The following is an 8,980-nucleotide window of genomic DNA, read 5'->3' as shown; positions in this document are numbered from 1 at the left end:
GATAATATTGCCGTTGTGTGCAATGAATACGTTAAAATGCCGTTATTTGTATCATTTTAATCTGCTTGAATATAATTGTTCCGCTAAAATTTCATTACGCTAAAATAGAAATACGTTGTTTTCGCTTAACTTTGCAAAAATGTTTCAAGAAATTTTAAATAATTATCCTTCATAATAATAAATCATTAAAATATAAACGGCTTCCCCTCTATGTCTGCAGAATTAAGAGCCATTTTATTGTTTATTGTGTATCATGAACGTTTGAGCAAACAAAGATCGAGCTAAGTATGGACCAATTAGAAGCCTTGCTGGATTAGGTACAGATCTATAAATAGCTTTTAGTCTTTAGCAGGACAAGAACACAATCACAATATGTAGCTGATGTCGAGATTCTGTATCCTTAAGAAATAATGTTGTATCAAAAGAAATGGAACATATGCGTAAGTTATATATATATAAATATAGATATACGTACGAAGTACGGCAATTTCGACATGTATACACGTAGTCACGCGCATGTCGCCTCGTTTGACATCGTAGGCCTATCGGTGGATTTTGACATTTAACAAACGCTCGAGGTAAATGTATATCACGCATGCAAGCTGCCAATCAATAAATTAATTAGTTAATTGCATTTATATCTATATATATACATTATCTGTATAGGTAACCAATTTTTGCTTCCATGTAATCAAGAAAAAAACCTAAGTACAAATGACCAGCATACAAGGGCAACTGACAGCGTAAGCATTCTACGTTCACAAAGTACACCGTATTCCATTATCAAATTATTTCATTGATTTATAACTTCAGGTTCCCCCAAGCAATCTGAAAAAGTCTTACGAGGAGAATTACTATGGTAGATGTTGATAATTTCATATGTGGACATTTTTAAGTCAGTTTTAATTTCAAACTCTTCACGGTGTGAAAAAATAGTCCTTTGTACCTAAAATGAAATTTTGTGAAGAAGAAACCTTAAAGGCCCACTAACTTTCCGGAGCAAAATATAAAGATTTCTTTAAAACATCAATTACCTCAGAAAATATATACCGATGGCCTAAGATGAGGTTACAACACCAAACATATGCAAGATTTCCTGCGTAATACATGATAACAATGGAGAGTCATTCTCGCTGTTTTACCGTCTGCCGCAGTGATAGTCAACTACCCCGCGGTATTTAGGACGACGGGGGAAAACATAAGACGACCCGCGTTATGAAAATTAACATTTTATTTATTGCTTAGGAATTGATAATAAGTGTAGTATTAACGTTAAGTTAATAACTTTTGCCACTCGACAAAATTATTAATCTCTTTTTACATTCCCATTTTAAAAATCAAAAACCGTTTCGGAAAGGTAGTGGGCCTTTAATATGCCAACATTGACACGTGTTGACATGAAAGCACATCGATATTTTCCTGTGGTGTATGAAAGCGAAATTTCCACTCCACGAAAAACGCCACTGTAACAGTATATTATGTATTGTACCATCATCGATACTCAAGGGGTTACTATCATTGTCGCATTGTCCTCCCCTGCGGTATGTCATTAACAAACAGAAGGTTCTCTGTGTGACAAGAGAAAAACAGGTATTATTTGGTCAATTGATGTACATTAAAGAAATCACATAACGATATACTTTGTGATTGTATAGAATGTATGTGTATAAGGAATCTATTCTAATAATATCTAGCCTAACAGTGTTTTCCTTTGTCTGTACACTAACGTACTCGTAAATAGATAAAATCATATAAACTGCCCAATCGAAAACCTTCGGCACTTTCAGTAAACGAGAAAATTAAAATACGGAAAGTGCCGTAGGTTCACGATTGATAAATTGTCTTGATTTCAGTAAATTGGACACATCCATTGGGAAACTTTAAATGTAATTTTTGTTCAGTTGTTAAAAACCATTAATTCAATTGTAGCTAATGCTTAACGTGACCACATCTTGTGTGAGTTTGCAAATTGGTAAACGTTTTAACATAGTAGTTGTTAAAAAGTAAATTGTATTACTCTTCCTCGAAGACGCTTTCTATACAGTTATGTTGAGGCCAATAAAACTTGTTTCTATTAGCAATGCAATCTCCGAGGCGCGAGTTTCTGATACAAAATCTATTCTGATCTGTCAGAGTTACTTCCCTTCGTTTCTGAAGTAACTTTATATCTTTCTGACTTCGCTATATTATTGCAGCTATTGTTTTATTCTCCTTAAGTCAGGGGCGAACTCAGAGTTGAAACAATGTGGATGAAAGGTTATTTGCTGCCGAATTATCTCCAAAGCAACTTGTACCGAAATACTTCAAGCAATCCATGAAACCGGATTAAGTTTCTACGGCTCAGCTTTTGATATATTTTACAATGAGGCAGTATAAAATCTAAATACATATGTAAATACTGAAAATCAGGTTCCCTTCTTTGCATTTTTTGACACTTTTAACATTGTCGGTGTATTCAAAATATAATTTAATTCGTGCATTTCTAAAAGAAACAAATATTCATAACACAATAGTGATGATGAATACAGTGATAATTTCAAAATACAAAATGTAGTCTATAAATTACACATCATACTACTGCATTTTCCTACTGATTTACCCTTCATGGTCTCCCCCCCCCCATAAACTGTTTCAAGAGGAAAAAGTATCAACGAGATACACGTAGAAATCATTACACATTGATGTATACACCAAAAAGCATGGTATCTACGTATACACTGTAGATACATGTAACATCACACAGAAGTCTAAATTTAGTGAAATATAAACCAGTGATAGTAAAGATGATAAAACAATTAAATAATACACCAATATCTACTAACAACAGGGATGATGAATGTGGTTGGTAATGTCAGGAATGGTTTGCCAAAATCGGTCTTGAACGCAGAAACCACGAAAGACATTGAAACCATGCTGGGAAACCATCTGAAGGACAACATGTATTGTAATTACTAATACTGAAATGTGCTTTACCATTCACGACATATATGATAGAGGCTGTCAGCTTAATTACTTCCATAAGTTTTCAATTAAATGAAACTAAATGTACAGTCGGTACCATATCATACATGTAGCCCCCGCTGATTCCCTGACGAACCTAGCTATATAGGTAACTCCCCACCACCTGAAAATTTTGATAGTATGAATATTTTCTCTAGCGATTCCCTGGTACTTTTAGAGCGAAATTACTTACTTTCGTATTTAAAATGTAATATGGATAAAGCTGGATAATTACAAACCATTTCTTGGCGATTTTAACTTACACTTGTAACATGGTTATCATTGACCTACATTTATATATAGGTATTAACGTGGGAAAAAAATCCACGACTATAGAATGTTGCAATACCATTTGCAACACATTACAGGTGGAACAATAGAATGTCATATTAACGCTAACGTATGGCATGCAATAGCATTTTGGCAAATGTATCTGTAATGAAGTCAAGAAATGAATCAGCGGGTAATTATACACCCTGTGTCCATCCTTTGGTGACATTTTGTCGATATTTGTATCATTTTAGCAGGTGCATTCACCTTGTTCTTTATGACTGCCATTTAATTGACATATATATAACGAATTCTCAATACAATGTCACGATCATTTGCGATGCAGGTAAAAGTGAGTTTTTTCTCCTAGATTTTGTGTATATAAAACGTTATCTGATCTAGTTTAGATGTTGATACACATGAGTACGGGAGTACCATTGTAGGTTTGTGGCATATTAGCGAAAATATCTCGGAAAAGGTATAGGTACATAATAATAATAGACTTTATTTAAACTTGATTACATGTTGAGCTTAGCAGCTCGTCTCACTCATGGTCAAGATAAATATATGATATACAATATATACAATATAAAGAAAATATAGATCTACATGTGTATACACTCATAATAAATGTGGTACATTGGCGATATAAAATACATCGACAAATAGGTTTTGGGACACTTTTTAACTCGACTGCCGCGATTTTGACATAAATAAGTAAAATTGAATCGTTGTAAAATTTAAACATATCCATGTATTGATAAATTCCATTTTTGTTCGGGAAAGCAGTTGTGGTCTGTAGCCATGAGGTAGGAGTGAACGAAGGGAAGTAATCGAGTAGAGAAACAGTCAATCGATTAGATATAGTACTGGGTGAAGGGGAGCAAACTCCGAACACCTTGATATAGTCTACGAAAATTTATCAGACATATGAATAAGTTGGCTCATATAGAATGTTTACTTTTAGATATCGTATCTAAAGAGTATTCCAATAAGACGACTATCAATTATATTACGACTAATTACACACTCACACACATATATATATATATCATCCTCAATATTCCAGGGGTTACTGTCACTGTCGTTATATCCACCACTGAAATATTTCGTAGCGAAACTGAAGGCAGTTCAGAAGAAAGACAATAACCAATCAACCTGTATATATAGATTTTTGTTAAGATTACAGAGAGAGCGACGCCCAACTTCTAAGTCACGCATTCAACCACATATCGTTATTCGATTCTTTTGATGTCATCAAAGGACCAAACTACCTCCTCGTCTGTGGTCGGACACATAGCCTTCAGTTTTGATATATCCCAAGGGTCGATACAACAGTAGTGATATTAACCCTCAGAGTATAGGGCATGTCCAATCAGACGACTATCATTACGTCTAATTAATTGCTAGTCGATTGACACATAATGTGTACGCTCGCTCGTTACCATTGTTGGACAGATTGGCATAGAAAACCTGAGCACGTACAGTACATCAATCGCAACATAAAGGAAAAATTTCACGCAATCTTCGGAAATACATAATTTCCGGAGATTGCCGGAAATTTCTCCGAAATGTTTTTTCCGAAGATTTTCGGAAATTTCACCGAAATATTGCGATTAATAATCTCCCCATGCCCTTTAACCTCCGATAGCTATATATATATTATCTACATGTTATCACTTTTAAATTAAGAACCCGGGTGTCGGTAAAGATCCGAAATCGACACGAGACTTATCTATAGGGCGATAAGATACAATGCTATATGAGTCATATAAAATCTTGTTTATAAAGCCAATCTCGATATAGACTCCAGATCCATTCCATAATTCATATTAAACCTGGATATATTAAAATCATATCTGTCGCGAGCCTAACAACTAAGCGATGTGTGTCTGAAGTCAATGTCCTAACCAAAATGACTCAGCCTTAATAAGCCGAGAAATGAATGGAGTATGACTATCTTCTAAATAGATGTGTAACTCGAACTCGAGTTAACATCGAAGTCCTGACATCACATCTGTGTTTCGAGTCAATGTGTAACAGACAATTTTAGCCCTTTCTGGGTGATTTTCATGGTCATCTTTATTACATTTTGACCAAGAACACCAAATTACGTGATGTACAAGGATATGAAGCTGGAGAATGATGAAGTAAACGAAGAAAACACACCAATGCACGACCCGTGACTAGCACCCTCGATATTCCAGGGGTTACTGTCACTGTCGTTATACCCCCCCCTTAATCTTAAAGTAAAACTGAAGACAGTTCTTTAGAAAGAATTTTCCTTTGAAGATTGCACAGAGAGCGATGTCCATCTTCAAAGCAACACAGTCAACCACATTATATCGTTAATCTATTCTTTAAATGTACATCAAAGGACCCAACTAACTGTTCATTTAGTATCAAAGACTGAGCCTTCGTGTTTGCTATAACATATTCTAGGGGTGGCGATAACGGCAGTGATAGTAATCCCTGGCGTATTGAAGATGGCTGAGGGCTAGTGGTAAGTCACTGTCGGAACATCTGAACCACTCGGCTACCACCGCCCTCCGCAATATGAGACACAGACAACTAATATTTACTTGAAAACATCTCTGAATGATAAACTCATATGTTTTGCGGTAACGTAGCGTGCAGTTATGACGGAAAAGGCAATACGGCACGATTGTCTTCAATCACCTCGATCGATAAGCAGCAGTGTCGAGAGGAAAAGACATACAAGAGGCTTAATTAAAGTAAGCAGGTTCGACTGCCATCAAAGTGGAATATTTGATAACATTAGAGCTACACTTTCGAAATCGATAAAATCCATGATAGCATCACTTTCCTGTCACACAAATACGGGCGGAGTTTTCGTTACGACAAAAGAATCCTGTCTTTAAGAAAACTTTTAATGATGAAGTAGACGTTTGTATTTGTGTATTACATTTGGGAGGTTAATAAACATTCCATTTGTGCCACAACGGTGTCATTAAGGTTACAAACGATTTCCTATTGTGGAGCATTAGTTCAAGTATATGGACAAAGGCAGCATACATGGACATTAAAAGCAATTTATTTTGCATTTTTCTGGTTTTAAAATGTACATTTTGCGTAACAGTCATGAAAATAGCAGTCACGTATTCGATATTTTTACACGAAGACTAGACATATATTATATTTTAATGCACATTTGATTTGCTTTGATTATCAAGAAACACGTTATAAGTACCAATCACTTCATTTCGCATTAAATTTTATTGTTGAAAACATGGTATTAAATCTTAAGCATAATATTTCGTTTTACATATATGTAAATTATTTATTTATTCGTGGCTGTGTGACAACTATTATACAAACAACAGTATTTACAAAAATAAAAACTAATTCCAAATTCCTGTCAATATTTAAGGGGCAATTCAGTCTTAGAGTACATTAATATTTGCACATATCATATATCGGAAATAAACCAGTTGTAATGAAAATAAAACTACGTGGTTTTACTGTGATATTTCCAGAAAAGCCCACCGGGGTGAAATGTGTGTGAATGTTGTGAAATGTTCACCCTGTGTTCGGACGTCTTGTATTATGAGATAGTCCAGGGGTGTATATAACGTCAGTGATAGTAACCCCTGGAGTACCGAGGATAGATGCATGGTGGATTTATGATATATGTATCATATCGTGAAAGGTTGAAGGGCATTTACGGTATAATACGGGGAGCATATTGTAATAGGTTTATTGTGGAACATTTACGGTATAGAGTGAGCAATCTGTGTCAAATAGAGAAAAATACATTCTTCTATGTGAATGGTAATTATAGCAGAATCGTCATAATTTAAATGACACGGATATCAAATTCCTAAAATTATTATGCTCTTATTGACGCGGACAATGAATAGGATAATTACGGCTTCATTAATATTTTGTGATGATGTTGATAAGATATTACAACAATTGACAACATAATACGATAGCGGGGTTTAAAATATTAACGGTTGTAGTTATTCATTTGGAGTAGTTTAGCAGAAAAAGAAAATATTTATAAATCTTGGCCTGTTGATAATTAGGCGACAATAATGGCTTAATATTAGACATAGGTGACAATAATCATGACATTTTGGCCAACATAAAGCATACAGACGTGTTTGGCAGGAATATAGCGATAAGTCGTTCTTATGGTACCAGTCGGTCCGTACTTGGCGGTACTTGGGACTTTCAAGGCTGTCGCTTTTGTCTGTTTAAAATTCCAAGGCTATTCCGTGAAAACACCCTTAATACATGTCTAGGCAAACTCTCTTCGCTAGTAAAGACAACATTAAAGTTTGTGTATTGTAAATAATTCGGACTTTTAAATGAGATCCTGTTTGTTTATAAACACTTTGAAGTCTGATTTCCTTTCATTTCGGAGCGTAATATGAAGAATATTGTTACGATTTCATTGAAGTTCTCAATTTTCATTTTCAAATGACGTCATTTAGCGAACATGATCGGTTAAGGAACCACAAACAAAAAGCAACGATGGTAACTAAGTGGTTAACTCAGACAACGAATCGTATGCACAGGGGCCTGAGAATCAATTATAGTAATATATATATAGCTAGGTTCTTATTTGTCAGAATTATCATTGGCTTATACATTGTACATGGTCACTTGTAGGTAAATATTTTGCATATCCACTGGGTGCTTCCCAATATCTCACAGACTTCATTGTGCTGTCCTGAATGCAGGGATCGCAATGATCCATGGGAGAGATTGGATGCTTCCATTTTGGAAACGATGTCTTTAAGAATATTCCGTATTTGCATATTATAGAGTTATTTGCCCTTGCGGGTAGGTATTGATTATGACGTCATGTGTTTTCGAGCGTAACGTCATACTTTTCGGAGAAAATGACGTGAATTGCACTCACAAAATAATGACGTGACAATCGATACCTATCCGCAAGGGAGCTAACTGCTGTAATTCCGTCTTTGCATATTACAGAGTTAGCTCCCTTGCGGGTAGGTGTCGGCCCGTTCGCTGCGCTCTCTAATATTGACCTCAGCAAAGGTCCATAATTAATGATTATGTGTGCATAAAACACCCCTGCATGTGTAATTCCGGGATTGTATTTTCACATATAATACCGGGTCCCAGTATGACACATCACAGAGAGGGTCTGTATATTTTAAGTAGAATAATTTGGCACGTCCTTATACTGAATGACCCTGGTCCTTTCCGTATAACACGTTAAACAAGAATCAACACATACACAAGACGGCCGGTAATTGTTTACTAAATAAAGTATATATATCAACTATTAAATGCCTATTAAAGTAGTTTCTCATAAGAATTCTGACTACGTTATTTAATTAAAATTCGCCATTTGAATTTAATATGCATTAAATAAAAAAAAATATGGCCATAAAATGCGAAAGACTATGATTACCGAAGGTAAATTCATAAACAGCATTTTTAAATAAGATGTTGAATGGGAAAAAATATAGATCATTACTGTTTTGCCCAACGGGCTTAAAATAAGATAGTAAAAAAGAAAATGTTTATTACATTCTTCGAGATTCGATAAATAATGGTTGAGTGAACATATCGCTATCATTTTAAATGTTAGCTAAATATTGAACAGAATTATTAATTACCATATCCCAACATCACGCAGAATAAATTATCGCTATTCCGTAATAAGTAAAGCGTGAATTATCGATTTGTAGTCAACGTCCTACATGGAAAA

The sequence above is a fragment of the Argopecten irradians genome, chromosome 5, assembly GCF_041381155.1.
Source record: "Argopecten irradians isolate NY chromosome 5, Ai_NY, whole genome shotgun sequence".
NCBI lineage: Eukaryota > Metazoa > Mollusca > Bivalvia > Pectinida > Pectinidae > Argopecten > Argopecten irradians.
The sequence above is the reverse complement of the archived record's forward strand: the minus strand, read 5'-3'. Positions refer to the sequence as shown.